The sequence below is a fragment of the Notamacropus eugenii genome, chromosome 1 (assembly GCF_028372415.1).
Source record: "Notamacropus eugenii isolate mMacEug1 chromosome 1, mMacEug1.pri_v2, whole genome shotgun sequence".
In the NCBI taxonomy this organism is placed as follows: domain Eukaryota; kingdom Metazoa; phylum Chordata; class Mammalia; order Diprotodontia; family Macropodidae; genus Notamacropus; species Notamacropus eugenii.
The window spans coordinates 473,267,832-473,285,245 of record NC_092872.1 but is presented as its reverse complement, the minus strand read 5'-3'; the positions used below and the strand labels follow the sequence as shown (position 1 = coordinate 473,285,245).

The window sequence follows — 17,414 nt, the reverse complement described above, 5'->3', positions numbered from 1 at the left end:
AAAACAACTTATCTGGAAAATAGATATAGGAGAGAAAATTTAAAAATTATTGGACAGGATCAGAAAATGTGCCTAGATATCATCTTTCAAGAAATTATCAGTGAAAAATGTCCTGATATTCTGAAACTAGAGGGTAAAATGGAAATTGAATGAATGCACTGATCACCTCCAGAAAGACATCCCCAAATGAAAATTTATAGATAAATGCCAGAGTTCCCAGGTTAAGAAGAAAATATTGCAAGGAGCCAGAAAAAACATCAGTTTAAATATTATGGAGTAGCAGTTAGGATAATATAAGATTTAGCAATTTGTACATTAAAGAATTGGAGGGTTTAGAATGTAATATTCTGGAAAGCAAAGGAGTTAGAAATAAACCAAGAATCACGTACCCATCAAAGCTGAGTATAATCCTTTAGGGGAAAAATAGATATTTAATGAAATTGAGGATTTTCAAGCATTCCTGAAGAAAAGACCAGAGCTGACTAGAAAATTTTACTTTTAAATACAAGATTCAAGAGAAATATAAAAAGGTTAACAGGAAAGAAAAGTCAGAAGGAATTTGATAAAGTTAAACTATTAAGAGTTAAACTCTTCCATCTTACATGGGAAGATGATACTTTTAACTCCTAAGAATTTTTCATTATTAAGACACTTAGAATGAGTATACATAGGCAGAGGGCATGGGTGTGAGTTTCCTATGGTGGGATATCATCCCCCTAAAATTAAGAGGTGAGAAAAAGTGATACACTGAGTGAAGGGGAAGGGGAGAGGTAGAATGGGGCAAATTATCTGACATGAAAGAGGCAGAAAATAACTTTAACAGTGGAGGGCAAGATGGGTGGTGGCGACAGGTAGTGCTTGAACCTTAATCTCATTAGAACTGACTCAAAAAATGAACAACATACACATTTCAATTGCATATATAAATCACATCCTACAGAAGTACAAGGGCAAGGGAATAAAATCATACACACAATTGTGAATGTGAATGGGATGAACTCACCCATAAAATGGAAACAGAAATAAGAGTAGATTAAAACATAGAATCCTACAATATGTTATTTACAAGAAACATAAGACAGAGAGATAAACATAGTGTAAAGGTGAAGGGCTGAAGAAGAATATATTATGCTTCAGCTGAAACAAAAAAAAGCAGAGGTAGCAACTTGATCTCAATCAAAACAAAAGCAAAAATGGATCTAATTAAAAGAGATGTGGAAAGGAACTACATTTTGCTAAAAGTTACCATAGACATTAAAGTAATATCGGTACTAAACATATATGTACCAAATTGTATAGCATCCAAATTCTTAAAGAAAAATTTAAATGTCATAGGAGGAAATAGATAATAAAACTAGAATATTGGGAGACTTTCACTTTTCCCTCTCAGAACTAGATAAATCTAACCAAACATAAATAAAAAAGAAGTTAAGGAAATGAAAAGAATTTTACAAAAGTCAGATATGATAGCTCTCTGGAGAAAACTAAATGGAATAGAAAGTAATATACCTTTTTCTCAACTGTACATGGTACCTCTACAAAAAATGAATATGTATTAAGCCCCTCATAACCAAATGTAGAAAAGCAGAAATATTAAATTCATCCTTTTCAGATCATAATGTGATAAAATTACATTCAATAAGTATAAATTAAGAATTAATTGAAAACTAAGTAGTCTAATAATAAAAAAATGAGGGTCAAAGAACAAACAAAAGAAACAGTCAATAATTTCATTAAAAACAACAACAGAGCACAAAGGTAACATACCAAAATTTATGGGATGAAACCAAAACAATACTTAGGGGAAAAGGGATATCTCTAAACACTTGCACCTATAAAAAGAGAAAGAACACATCAATGAATTGGGCATGCAACTAAAAATATAAAATTAGAAAAATAACAAATTAAAAATACCAAATTGGAAATCCTGAAAATTAAAGGAGAGATTAATAAAATTGAAAGTAAAGAAACCTTTGAACTCATAAATATGTCTAGCAACTGGTTTATGAAAAAACAATCCAGTAAAATATATCAATCATTGACTAATTTGATTAGAAGAAAGAACTAAATCAAATTACCAGTATCAAAAAATGAAAAGGGTGAATTCACCACCAATGAAAATGAAACAAAAGCAATTTTCAGATGGTATTTTCTCCAGTTATATGGCAATAAACCTAACAATCTAAGTGAAATGGATGAATATTGCCCAGATTAAAAGAAAAGGAAACAGAATATTAAAATAACTGTATTTTAGAAAAAGAAATTAAAATACCATCCACGAGCTTCCTATGAAAAAAGTCCCTGAAATCAGATGGATTTACAAGTGAATTCTACCAAACATTTAAAGAACACTTAATTCCAATGCTACATAAGTTATTTGGAAGAAAAGCCAAGAAGGAGTCCTTCCAAATTCCTTTTATAATACAAATGTGGTACTGACAACTAAACCAAGAAGAGTGAAAACAGAAAGAAAACTATAGGTCAATTTCCCTAATGAATGCTGATGCAAAAATATTAAAATGCTAACAAGGAGATTACAGTAATAAGGGAAAGATCATATGCTATTACCACTTGAGATTTATACTAGGAATGCAAGGTTGGTTCAATATTAGGAAAACTATTGGCATAATTGATCATATTAATAGCTGAATCAGCAGAAATCATATGATTATTTCAGTAGATGCAGAAAAGGCTTTTCACAAAATATAACAGTCATTCCTTTTAAAAACACTAGAAATCATAGGAACAAATGGAACTTTTGTTAAAATGATAAATAGTTTTTATTTAAAACTATCAGCAAGCATTATTGATAATGGAGATAAGCTAAAAACTTTCCCAATAAGATCTGAGGTGAAGCAAGGATGTGCATTGTCACCAGTATTATTCAGTATTGTACTGGAAATGCTAGCTATAGCAATAAGAAAAGGAAAAAAATGGAAGGAATTAGAATAGGCAATGAGGAAACAAAACTACCACTCTTGGCAGATGATATGATGGTATACTTAGAGAATCCTAGAGATTCAATTAAAAATGTTGCAGGATATAAAATAAACCCACATAACTCATCGGCATTTCTATATATTAACATCAAAGCCTAGCAGTAAGAGATAGGAAGAGAAACTCCAATTAAGATAACTGTAGACAATATACAGAATATTTGGGAGTCTACTTGTCAAGACAAACACAGGAACTACATGAACATGATTATAAAACACTTGTCATACAAATGAAGTCAGATCTGAACAATTGGAAAAAAAATTATTTGCTCATGGGTTGGCCGAGCCAATGTAATAAAAATGACAATTCTACTAAATTAGTTTCCTATTCAATTGCTATACCAGTCACGCTACTAACTAATATTATATAGGGTTTGAAAAACTTAAAAAATTCATCTAGAAGAACAAAAGGTCAAGAATATCAAAGGAATTAATGAAAAAGATGGAAAGGAAAGTGACTGTGTCATATGAAATCTCAAACTGTATTATAAAGTGGTGATCATCAAAACAATCTACTGCTAGCTAAGAAATAGAGTGATGAGTCAGAAGACTAGATTATGTACACAGTACACGGTAGGAAACAACCATAATAATCCAGTGTTGGATAATCCCAAAGATCCAAGCTTTTGAGACACTAACTTAGTATTTGCCAAAATCTACTGAGAAAACTAGAAAACAGTTTGGCAGAAACTAGGTATAGACTGTCATCTCACTCCCTATACCAAGATAAGATCAAAATGGGTATATGATATAGACAGAGAAGGAAACTGAAGCTCAGAGAGCTAATGACTCACCCACAGTCATTCAAATTGGCAAGTAGCAAAGTCAGAATTCAAACTCAGGTCTCCTGACTCCAAAACCGTCATCCTCCATCCCCATTGATTGATTCTATTACTGCCTCTTGGTTCTGCTGTCTAGGAAATAGAATTGATCTTCATGAAAAAACTTTTTTTTTCCATTGTTGACAATCAATATATTCCATGGTTTCTTCATTCTGGAGAACAAAGTTTGCCATCTGAGAAAACCTTTAAGAACCTATGATGAATTCTTCAGCTTACTCAAGGACTATTTGTTTGTTCACAGTGGTGTGTTGGTAAATGTTTAACAACTGGTTCTCAAAAAATGTAGGCATAGTATATGTTTAAGTTTAATCTACATTATTAACATTTTCTCCACTACTTTCCGAAGTTCAGATAATCAGCAAAACAATGTCAAACCTCAGTTTGTAGCATTTTCTGATTTTTGAGATGTAAATGCTCAAACAGAAAATTTAATAATCAACTCTCTCAAGCCAGTCTGACCAGACTCCAGCATATCTTTTGGCTCTACCATCTTGGATACCTCTGTCCTTGCCCTTCTTGTTTTGGAAAGCTGAGTAGGGAGGCTTCCCTCATTTCATCACATTCTATGTATTTGTTCTTCTCCCCCCTCTCAGTTTTACGTTTTGCCCCAGAGCACTGTGATCCAGGCATCACATTTCTGTAGTTTCACGTCTGAAGGGCCGAAGAGACCAAATGTATGGAATCCTCAGCACATCAGCAGTCAATCACTGAAAAGAGTTGAAGCCAACAGAATCCAAAGCTGGATTTGTATTTGGCTTTCAGGGTCTGCCAGTTTATAGATGGAAGGTGCTGCCCATCCCCCTCTAAGGGGAGACAGCCTGGGGAAGGTTGAGCTTTCTCTTCCCTTAAGTCTTCCACTGACCCTGAAATCCTTACATTGTTTGGCATGCTTCATTTTTAAATAATCTTTCATAATCTCTGCAGGGTCAAAGGATTACAGACTTTGGGTTTGGAAGGGAATTTAGATGTTATCTAGTCCCTCCTAATGTGGAAACTGAGGTCCAGAGAGGTGAGTGGCTGGGATATTAAACAGGGTGTTATATGAGAACCAACTGAGACCAATTTTGTGTTAGTGCTTTGTATGCGGCAAGCTACTACACAAATCACTGAATCATAGAATCTTAGAATTCGAGAGTTTGAAGGAACATTAGCAACTGTCTATACGTTTCACAATACTTGAAAGATATATTCTTTAAATTGTACCCCCAAAAGTGTTGTGGTTTTTTTTTCTCTTTAGTGATTTCAGCCATGTCTAATTATTCTTGACCTCATTTGGGGTTTTCTTGGCAAAGATACTGCAGTGATTTGTAATTTTCTTCTCCAGATCATTTTACAGATTAGGAAACTAAAGCAAACAGGGTTGAGTGACTTACTCAGGATCGCAGAGTCTGAGACCAGACTTAAACTCAGGAAGATGAGTCTTCCTGATTCTAGGTCTAGTACTCATCCACTGTGCCACCTAGCTGTTCATAAGTAGTTGCCTACCCTTCATATGAAGACCTCCAAGACGGAGTAAACTCTGCTCATTCCTCTTGTTAGGATGATTTTTCCTGATGAAAATACTTTGTTATTGTTATTGTTGTTACTGATGTCATAATTACTACATCTTTGACTTAATTCATTAAAAAAATCATTCTAGCATCAAAAGAAAAAGTGAATGTGCTGTCCATCCATGTAGGTCTTCAGGGAGAGGCTGGCTATTTGCTTATGGAGGGTGTGTCAGAATGGTTTTCATTCATGTAAGACTTGAATGAGTCAGCCACTAATGCCCCTCCCAACTCTAATATTCTAAAGCTAATCTTTAATGTTTCTTTGCATTCTAAATCCTAGGGGATCTTTATAGCTCTCTGATAGTGGAGAATGGCAGGCACTGTCCTGATGGGTCATTAGGGAATCTGAGCATCAGGAGACCAGAGTTGGAGTAGCTCAGTGCCTTGGAAGTATCTCTAGTTGCAGACAAGGTTTCATTTATCTCATGGCTTGTTGATTTTTATCCTGGTTCTCAGGCCAGCCCTGAGTAAAATGGAACAGTGGGCAGTCTCTGTCTTGGATACCCCTAATTTTTCTCTCCTTATCTGGCTTCTACCCCTCCACTTGCCTTTTAGTTTGTGCTTTATCCCCATAGGGCCTTTCTCACTAAGTTTCTAGTAAACTGAAGACATTTAATGTGCCCTCTTCCCCATGCATTTTCTTCAGAGACTCTTGAAACCCAGAAAACCATTAAATCCCTAAAATATTGAATTTCCAGTAATACGAATTCAGGCAACCTGAAGAAGAGATAGAAATCTTTTATATGGGAAGTGGGGAGTGGGAGGTAACTTCCTGATACCTCCCAAGTTAAATTAAGTATTCCTTTATAGTAGTGATGGAGCTAACCATAGTCCGAGATTTGGGAAATCTGGGTTCTCTTTTTGGTTTAGCCATTCACTTGTGTGCACTTGGGAGAGTTATTCCCCTTTCTAGGTCTTGTCTCTTCCCCCCTCCTCCCCGCCACCATGTAAAATAAAGGAGTTAGACTAGATGTATCTGAAAGAATATTTCCTCCTCTAAGTTTCTATGATCTTTTATTAAAAGTTAGGTCTAGTCATAAGGAAAAGGGATTCCTCTGGATTCTGATAGGACAAAGGATGTATATCAATTGGATGCAAATAAACATGCAACATGAATCTAAATCTCTCACAACCTATTGAGGAAGAGAAAGGAGAGCATATCTCTCTTGGTTAAGTGGAATGCTTCGTATCTGCTCCTTCCCTTGTACTGTGCATTGCTTGGCCAACCTGAAAGTTTGAATGTTGTGGTGTGGTGTTGGTATGTGACCTCCCTAAGTACCTCCGTTGTTGCCATTGCCCTTTCTTCCCCTGAGAGAAAGTGAAGTCTAAATGAGGATCAATTTCTGGGAACATTTACAGGGGCTCTGTGTTCCCTCAATTCTAGGATACAAGTCTATGTGGAAAGCTCTACTGCTATTATTCCTTCAGGTGGAAAACCTTGTCATCCCCCAATATCAAACCAATCCCTAAGTGCCTTTTCTCGATAACTAACTTCTTTCAATTTGGCCTACCCAAAGGGTGTGTGTGCGTGTGTGTGTGTGCGTGTGCGTGGGTGCGTGTGCTCATGCATGTGTGCACACATATCTATTTATATATGCATATGTGCATATATATATACATGTAATAAATACATAAATATGTAGCTATGTGACTATATAAATGTCAGTGTGCATGCCTTTTGACATGGAACAGACTGGAGTCCAGGGAATGCATTGTCAGTTCTGCCATCCAGGATGATTATAAATCCTTTTCTATTTGCTGCAGCTCCTCTGGGTCCTCCTAAGAATGGCTTTAAATGATGAATCTGTACCTTTCCCTGATTTTTAGAGGAATTCCTTTGTGAGTGGGCCAGCCTTGCTGTGTCTGGCTATAGAAGTTTGATGGCAGACAGCACCCTCCCCTGGTCAGAACAGAGCTTAAGGTGATACAAGCATCAATTCATAGCTGGAATGGGTCTTCGTCATCTAATCCAACCCCCTTATTATAAAGATGAGGAACCTGCGCCTCAGGGAGGAAAAACGACTTACCCAAGTCACTCAGGCGGTGACAATTCAATTTAATTCAATAAATAGATATTAAGTATGTGATATTTGCAAAGCGCTGGAGATAGAAAGATGGTCATGGCATGGATCTTGATGTAGTATGTAGTAGGAAGAATGCCGGACTTGAAATCAGGAAAACTAGATACAAATCCTGTTTCAGATATTGGTGTGACCCTGGGATAATCACTTTACTTCTCCAGAATTCAGTTTCCTCATCTGTAAAATGATAGTAGGTAATCTTAAAAGCTTTAAATATATTTAACAACATATAAATATATCTAAATATAGGAGATACATAGTTCTAAATATATGACCCTATGATCCCTGATCTCTAGACCTTATTATGTGCCTTGCTGCATTCTACAGTCATTGTGTCTTTCCATCAACCATGCAGCTGAATTTTTCTTTATATGTTTTTCTCCTCCTATGAGAATGTAAGGGCCTTGAGAGAAGGGATTATTTTCTTTTATATCTCTATATCTCTATATCTCTATATCTATATCTATATCTATTCCCAGCATTTAGCACAGTACTTAGCATATAGTAGGTGCTTAATATGTACTGGTTTCCTTCCTTCATTCCTTCCTTCTTTATTTCCTTGCTCCCTCATTACTTCTATTCCTTCTTCTTTGTCCTCCCCTTCCTATAAAAGTAGAAAACCAGATGAAAAATCTCCACCTTAAGGCACCATATTTTTGACTTCAGTGATAAGATGTATTCGAAAAGGTAAATATGGAGTAATGTGAAAACACTAATAATGGAGGTGACAAGGGAAAGTATCATGGAGGCAATAATCCTGGTCTGAGCCTTGAAGAAAAAGAAGAATTCTGAGAGGTGGAATTGAGAAGGAAATATATTCTATGAAAAGTGAATAGTTTATTCAAATGAACAGAGAAAGGTGATGGAAGGTCACATTTAGAAAATATCTAATAATCTAGTTTGTGTAGAACACAGAGCATATTTAGGGCATATGAAATGAGACTGGAAGGATAGTTTGAAGTCAGATTCTAGAGGGTCTTGAATGACAGGTTAAGTTTGCATTTTATTCTAGAGTAAAAGGGAAGTTGCTGAAAATTTTTGAGGGGAGAGAAAATCTGTGTCTTATGATTCTCCTTTTGGGAGTGTGTGGAGGAAGGATTGGAGAAAAAAAGAGATAGAAAATAGAGTGACCAACTAAGAAGCTTTTATATTTATATGAAAAGAAAATTTAAATAAAAAGCATAGGAGGAAGAAATCTGTTTTTTTCTTTTTATATCATTATATTTGCCATTACTGATCCTGGTATTCATTTTTATGCAGTAAATTTGATTTCCGAAATAGAAATAAAATTATTAAACTGGTCCAGGCATGAGGTAATGAGGGTATGAACTGGAATGAAAGCCATATAGAGCCATCTGGGGAGGAATACAAGAGATATCGTGAGGTAGAAATGACAGGAACTGGCAAGTGATTGAATATGAAGAATGAAGAGGAGATAAAAAATATGAGGAATGAAGAGTAAAAGATGACTCTGAGGTTATAAACATGAGTGGTTATAAGGATGACAGATCCTTTAACAGGAATAGGGAAGAAGATAGAAAAGGAAGGTTTAGGGAAGCCAATGAGTTTAATTTTGGCATAATTGGATGCCTATTGGACATCCAGGTGGAGAGTTATATGGCAGGCAGTCAGAGGTGTGTGACTGGAGTTCTGGAGAGAGATTTGTCCTGGACATCATCTATAGCAATCACAGGCCCTATCTGCATGTAGACAATACTTGAACTCATGGGAGGCAGATAAAATAAGAAAGGGAAAGAGTTTAGAGAGAAAGTAGAAAACAAGTGCTAAACATAGCCTAGAAGGACATCTAGTCTAAGTGTGTGGGAGATGGTTGAGGATATAGCAACCAAGGAGGACAGTCAGGCAGGCAGGTGAGGTGATAGGAGGATGGTTAGAGATCAATGTCACAGAAATCAAGAGAGGAGATGGTTTCCAGGAGGAAAGAACAACTGAAAAAATTGAAATGTTTCAGAGAAGGCAAGGAGGGTAAGGACTCAGAAAAAACAGGTGTCTACCCAAGCTCTCTCTATGGTTACTCATGAATAGCAGTTGCTGGATTTATCAGTTAAGAAAGCATTTGTAACCTTTAAGAGATCAGTTTGAGGAGCTGGAATTCAAACCTAGATCTTGTAATTCCACATTTGACGTTTTTGTTTCTACTAGGCTATCTCTCTCATACTCAGTGCTGCAACTATTCTGGGAAGGCATTTATCTGGCCAGTGTCCTAAGGATGTGGTAATGCTACCTGCAGGAAGAACTGAGTACTACAGGTGCGACCTTGGGCAAATCGCTTAACCTCTGTCTTAGCTTCCTCATCTGTAAAATGCGGATGATGATATCATGAAGATCAAAGACGATATCATTAAAAAGTGCATTGAAACCATAAAGTGACATGTGTGTTTGTGTGTGTGTGTGTGTGTGTGTGTATGTGCTAATAGCGATGATGATGCTAATGATATAATGATTTCTGCCTTCGCAGAAAGTGCAATTTGAGCTGAGTCTTGAGGAAAGCCAGGGATTGTTGGCAAAGGTGAGTGAGAAGAGGTCTCCAGGTATGGACCTAGAGTGTCATGAGAGCAGCAAGTAATCTAGAGTGACTGGAGTGTGTAGAGGGGAGTAAAATATAAGACTGAAAAGACAGAAAGAGACTAAGCTTTAAAGAACTTTAAATGCTAAACAAAGCTGTCATATTTGGTCTTTGAAGTATGAAGAGCCATTGGAACTTCTTAGAGATGGTGGTGATAAGGTCAGGCCTGTATTTTTGAAAAATCACTTTGCAGCTTAGTGGAACATGGGTTAGAGTGGAAAGAGACTCAGACAAGGAAACCAATGAGAAGGCTGTTGCAAAAGTCCAGGCAAGAGAGATGAGTCCTGAACTGGAGAGGTGGCTTTGTGAATGGAGAGGAAGATGGATATTAGCACATTTCAATTTGTCTGACATCATCATTTTGTCCAAGCATCTCCCAAAGGCAGGAGGGGAGGCCATGGTACAGAAGAAGGAGCCCTTGACCCAGGGTCAGGAGAACTTAGGTGCTATATCTAACTCTGCTCCTAAACAGCTATACTACTTTGGGCAAACCAGGAGACTTCTCTGTTTGATCAAATATATAAAGATGGGATGTAACTGTACGTTTTTAAGGTCCTTTACCAGCTCAACAATCTATATTTTCCAGTTTTACCCTTGACTCTTCCTGCCCACCCTAGTGCCCATTGGATCACCCCATCCTCAACTGTAAACTCTCTAAGCATTAAAAATGATGTTATATGAAGTTTATAGGAGGCCTGAGCTCTCAAGTTCTCTCTCTGCTAATTATTGAGCCTTGGATAAATCATTTAGCTTTCCTGTACCTCAGTTTTTGTTATTTTAAAATAGAGAATGAAGTAGACTAGATACTTCTAAAGTCTTTTAGTCACCAAACCCAGTAGATGTATATGAACAGAAGTAAAGACTGATGTCCTTTAATGCAAAGATATGGCCCTCTTCAGTCATACTATGAACTGTATGAATTGTCTTGGTCAAACAGTAAAAGGCTTCCTGAAGAAGGAGGAAATGAGTCATGTAAATGCCAGGAAAGCTGTGACTAATTACCTGATCCTTGATAGACATCAGTTCCACTAAGTATACTCCTAGTATCTCCTAGCTCCCATCTCTGCTGAAATGGTGAACCTAAAACAAGCAGTCAAAAATGAGGTCACATTGACAAATATTGTTACTGGCCAAAAGGAAGGAAGTGGCAGATAAATTGGAACTGGCAAGTCTAATTATGAAGATTTGGATTTCTCCAAAATAACTTCACCAACTCTATGGATGCTGTAATGCGTTGTCCCCTTATATTTTCAGCCTTAGGTGGTATTTGAAAATATAAGAATGGGAAGACTTCAGATGAACTCATGCAAAGTAAAGTAGAACTAGGGAAACAATGGACACAAAGACTGAAACAATTGAAACTTAATATTGTGAAATTATAATGACCAAGCTTGACCTCAAAGAAGAGATCTGAGAAGGTTCATCTCCCTACTTCTTTGTAGAGGTAGAGGATTAGAGGTATAGAACATAAAATAAAGCCCAACTTCTTTTAATATGTAGGCTGATTTTGCTGAACTGTTTATTTTTCGTATACTTTTTAAGAACTTTCCCTCTGGGGTGGGAAAGGGAAGTTATGCCAGGAAATGTGGGTGATATAAAAATAAAAGATATACATATGTGTATGCATGCATGTATGTATATACATATACACACATTTTTTTCTTTCTTTAATGTCAGAATGGTAATGGTGGTATGTTTGCCTATCAATGGTATAGACAGAAAAGACCACTGGATTTGCAGTTATAAGATGTGGGTTCAAATTTCCAGCTCTGTCACTGACTCTCTTTGTGACCTTGGGGAAGTCATTTAACTAGTTTCCTCAACTATAAAATGAGGACAATGAACCAAATGACCTTAAGGTTCTTCCAGTTTCACTTCTGTAAGACTATGACACTATGGTTAAAAAAATGAGGCTACTGGGGGCTTGTTGTCGTTCAGCCATTTCAGTCATGTTCAACTCTTTTTTTTTTTTTTTTTTTTTTTATTTAGCTTTTAACATTCATTTTCACAAAATTTTGGGTTACAAATTTTCTCCCCTTTTCTCCCCTCCCCCCCCAAACGCCAAGCATTCTAATTGCCCCTATGACCAATCTGCTCTCTCTTCTATCATCCCTCTCTGCCCTTGTCTCTGTCTTCTCTTTTGTCCTGTAGGGCCAGATAGCTTTCTATACCCCTTTACCTGTATTTCTTATTTCCTAGTGGTAAGAACATTACAGTTGATCCTAACACTTTGAGTTCCAACTTCTTTAGCTCCCTCCCTCTCCACCCCTTCCCTTTGGAAGGCAAGCAATTCAATATAGGCCAAATCTGTGTAGTTTTGCAAATGACTTCCATACTAGTTGTGTTGTATAGGACTAACTATATTTCCCTCCATCCTATCCTGTCCCCCATTACTTCTATTCTCTTTTGATCCTATCCCTCCCCATGAGTGTTGACCTCAAATTGCACTCCCCTCCCCATGCCCTCCCTTCTATCATCCCCCCCCACTCTGCTTATCCCCTTATCCTCCACTTTCCTGTATTGTAAGATAGGTTTTCATACCAAAATGAGTAGGCATTTTATTCTTTCCTTTAGTGGAATGTGATGAGAGTAGACTTCATGTTTTTCTCTCACCTCCCCTCTTTATTCCTCCACTAATGAGTCTTTTGCTTGCCTCTTTTATGAGAGATAATTTGCCCCATTCAATTCTCCCTTTCTCCTCCCAATATCTTTCTCTCTCACTGCTTGATTTCATTTTTTTTTAAGATATGATCCCATCCTCTTCAATTCACTCTGCACACTCTATGTCTCTATGTGTGTGTGCGTGTGTGCATGTGTGTGTGTGTAATCCCACCCAGTACCCAGATACTGAAATGTTTCAAGAGTTACAAATATTGTCTTTCCATGTAGGAATGTAAACAGTTCAACTTTAGTAAGTCCCTTATGACTTCTCTTTGCTGTTCACCTTTTCATGGTTCTCTTCATTCTTGTGTTTGAAAGTCAAATTTTCTTTTCAGCTCTGGTCTTTTCATCAAGAATGCTTGAAAATCCTCTATTTCATTGAAAGACCAATTTTTCCCCTGAAGTATTATACTCAGTTTTGCTGGGTAGGTGATTCTTGGTTTTAGTCCTAGTTCCTTTGACTTCTGGAATATCCTATTCCATGCCCTTCGATCCCTTAATGTAGAAGCTGCTAGATCTTGTGTTATCCCGATTGTATTTCCACAATACTTGAATTGTTTCTTTCTAGCTGCTTGCAATATTTTCTCTTTCACCTGGGAGTTCTGGAATTTGGCCACAATGTTCCTAGGAGTTTCTCTTTTTGGATCTCTTTCATGCGGTGTTTTGTGGATTCCTTGAATATTTATTTTGCCCTCTGGTTCTAGAATCTCAGGGCAGTTTTCATTGATAATTTCATGAAAGATGATGTCTAGGCTCTTCTTTTGATCATGGCTTTCAGGTAGTCCCATAATTTTTAAATTGTCTCTCCTGGATCTATTTTCAAGGTCAGTTGTTTTTCCAACAAGATATTTCACATTATCTTCCATTTTTCCATTCCTCTGGCTTTGTTCTGTGATTTCTTGCTTTCTCATAAAGTCCTTAGCCTCCATCTGTGCCATTCTAATTTTGAAAGAACTATTTTCTTCAGTGAGCTTTTGAATCTCCTTTTCCATTTGGCTAATTCTGCTTTTGAAAGCATTCTTCTCCTCATTGGCTTTTTGAACCTCTTTTGCCAATTGAGTTACGCTAGTTTTCAAGGTGTTATTTTCTTCAACATTTTTTTGGGTCTCCTTTAGCAGGGAGCTGATTTGCTGTTCATGCTTTGACTTCATGTCTCTCATTTCTCTTCCCAGCTTTTCCTCCACCTCTCTAACTTGATTTTCAAAATTCTATTTAAGCTCTTCCATGGCCTGAGCCCATTGAGTGGGCTGGGACACAGAAGCCTTGATTTCTGTGTCTTTGCCTGATGGTAAGCATTGTTCTTCCTCATCAGAAAGGAAGGGAGGAAATGCCTGTTCACCAAGAAAGTAACCTTCTATAGTCTTATTTCTTTTCCCTTTTCTGGGCATTTTCCCAGCCAGTGACTTGACCTCTGAATATTTTCCTCACACCCACCTCACCTCCAGATCCTCCCAGACAGTGTTTGGGGTCTGAGATTCAAATGCTGCTTCCAGCCTCAGGGCTTTGGGCGGGGGCAGGGCTGCTATTCAGTGTGAGATTAAATTCAGATGCTCAGGTGAGGGCAGGGCTGCCTCTCAGGCTCAGTTCCCTCAGGGAGTTTATGCACAGACCTTCAACAATGGATCCAGGCTCCTGCCTGCTTGGAGAGCCCTGGTCTGCCGCTGCCCCTCAGCTTCTGTCTCCCGAGGGGGCCCGAGCCATGGGGGCACTCCATTCCCCCCTCGACCCGCCAAAGGGACTCTCTCACCGACCCCCGTCACCTGTGGGTGGAGGTACTTGTGCGGCCGCTGGAGATCCCGTCCCTGAAGCCCGCTCGGATCTGTTCCTCTCGGTGCCGCAGCCACGGCAGGGCTGTACTCAGCTCCCAGTCCCGGTGCCCAGTCCGCAGCACGAAGGACCTTTTACGAGAGGTTTGCAGGTCTCTCCGGAACAGAAATCTCCCTCGCTCCAATGTTCTGTGGCCTCTGGGTGCAGAATTCGCCATGAGTTACTTCTTTGTAGTTGTTCTATGGGTTGTGGGTTCGGAGCTATGTGTATGTGCGTCTTTCTACTACGCCATCTTGGCTTCGCCCCTCTTTTTTTTTTTTTTTTAAGGATAACAAACTTTTATTAGTTTCTCTTGAAAATGCAGGCTAGGGAGAACAGAGGTCACTTAGGTTGGTGACACATTTGCACTCTTTGCAAAACAGGGAGCAACATCCTTGGATGCTAAACAGATTTAATCCCCTCCACACTAACTCTCCCTTTAAAACACATTAATTTAAATTGATCCCATTTCAACATATGCCCCAATGCCTCAAAAAGTTATAACTGCTTCTAGAAAGTTAAACATTTACTGACAAAATTAAGAGGATTATTAGCTCTGGCTCCTCAATCTTCAGAAAAGAAAGGGGGAAAAAAAAGTCAGGAGAATCATTTAATTTGCAAGGTTTTGTTTTTGTTTTTGTTACAGAAGGTATAGATTTGAAAGGTTCCTCCCCCAAACTAATCTGATACCCCTATGTTCAGCTTGGCAATGTGAAGAGACACATTGGTTCTGGTGGTAGGAGAACCCGCCAGATGGGATCAGTCTGAACGAACTGATTTCGAGGCTTTGTGTTCATTTCTCCTTTGGTCCTGTGTCAAGAGGCTTTCCAATGTCCTTCCCACGAAGCTTGAGACCAATGGCTCTTTCAATCTTGCCCAAGACCTGGTTATTAGGAATGACCGGTCCACACTCATAGTCAGCAATTATCTGGGGCTTTTCGTTGACTTTTGTGGCTAAATCCTTCTGTGTCATTCCCTTGCTCTGCCAGCCCTGTTGAATCACTTTGCCCACTTCTAGAGTGACCCTGTCATAGTGAAGTTCCTCAGTCTGTGGGTCCAGCTTGGCTGTGTTCTTTGTGATGGAGTGATGTTTGTTTTGGCCAGCAACCCATTTCTTGGAAGTCTACGTATCTTCTCCTCTTCTCTGAGTTGCTAAGATGGCCTGCTTGGACTTGGCCTGGGCCACCGTGGGGCCCTTCTTGCGCAGCACCATCACCATGTCCCAGTCGCTCTCAGCCATGGTGGGGGTGTGAGGGGGGAGTCTCTGCTCTCGGGGAAGCAATGCAATGCAACGCTCCGAACGCCTCTATCGCTCACTCCATGTCCAACTCTTTATGGCCCCATTTGAAGTTTTCTTGGCAAAATACTAGAGTAGTTTGCCATTTCCTTCTCCAGTTCATTTTGCAGATGAAGAAACTGAGACAAACAGGGTGAAGTGACTTGCCCAAGGTCACACAACTAGTAAGTATCAGAGGCCACATTTGAACTAAGGAAGATAAGTCTTTCTGACTTCAGGCCTGGCATTCTATCCACTGTGTTAGATAGCTGCTCCATCAAGGGATTCATTTTGGTCCTCTTCGAGAAGAAAGGACAGCAACCAACCCATATCTTAAATTACCAGGCTAGTTTCCCAGAAATGAATACCGATATTCTGTTGTCCACAATCCCCTACTTTTCTCTGTTTCATTCATTTAAGCAATTAGACACGTGAAAGATAATAATAAAAGATAGCATATAATTCAATTCAATTTAACGAATACTGATTAAACACATATTGTGTGCAGAGCATGTACTGGAGGAACCATACAGACAGGTAAAACATGGTCTATCCCTTTATAGAATTATCAATCTAGTATCACAAGACTGTTTGATACCTACCAATGCAGATGCTGTCAGTCCAATCAGAGGTGAAAAGTGAGGCTTAGAAATGGAAGGTGTCTTGTCCAAAGTTAAAGGTAGTCAATGGGACTTCTGGTCAAGATGGCTGCTTGAATTGAGGCAGGCTGCCCTTCCCTCTCTCCCCTCCCACTAACTCCAAAAAAAACCGCTAAAATTTGCACCAGAACAAATAATGATCAAGAAATTCAATGAAAATTTGCATTAAGTTCTAAAATGTTTTAAGACAAAAATAAAAATTATGAGAGTCAAATTTATGGTCTGCACAGTAGAAATTGACAGAAAAGAAAACCTTGAATTTATGGTGGCAAACCTCACTAAAGAAAGAGAAGAAAGAACAACTGTTTTGAAATGCAAATAAACAGAAATGAAGAACAAGCTGTAGCTAGAGAAACAAAAACCAACAATGTTAAAACCAAACATGAGGAGAAGTTAGGTGGAACAAAACATGCTCACTATATAGTTAAAACATATTGATCTTGAAGATGAGTGAAGTAAATTTAAGGATTATAGACCTTGAGAAAAACACAGAAAGTCAAGAAACTTGAATATCATAATTCAAGATACAGTATGAGAACTTCTCAGAACTTCTGAATACATATAACAAAGTGCCAATCCAAATAGTTCACAGAGTGCCTCTAGGAAAAAAAAATTGACAACTGTGCTGCAAACTCTAGACACATGGTTAAATTTAAGAATTCCAGTTACAAAAAGCAAATTCCATAAGTGACTAGAAGAAAGACCTTCAATTATAAAGGAAAGGCAATTCAAACAACACAAGACAATTCCTCACCCATCAGAAACTGCAGGAAGGAATGAAATAATATATTTTAAAGACTAAAAGAGCTCTAGATGTAACCCAAGGTGACATACCCTACAAATCTGAAGTTAACCATTAGCATAAAAAGATAGATGCTCAATGGAAAAAGAGACATTGAAAAGCATTCTTACAAGGTAAACCATACCTGAACAAAAGTGTTGCTTGACAAATATCG

General features: G+C 38.1%; 1 pseudogene; it reads right to left on the bottom strand.

The window, feature by feature from the left end:
* Positions 1–14,976: 14,976 nt before the first annotated feature.
* On the bottom strand, positions 14,977–15,798 carry LOC140526850 (endothelial differentiation-related factor 1 pseudogene; annotated as a pseudogene).
* Positions 15,799–17,414: the final 1,616 nt, after the last annotated feature.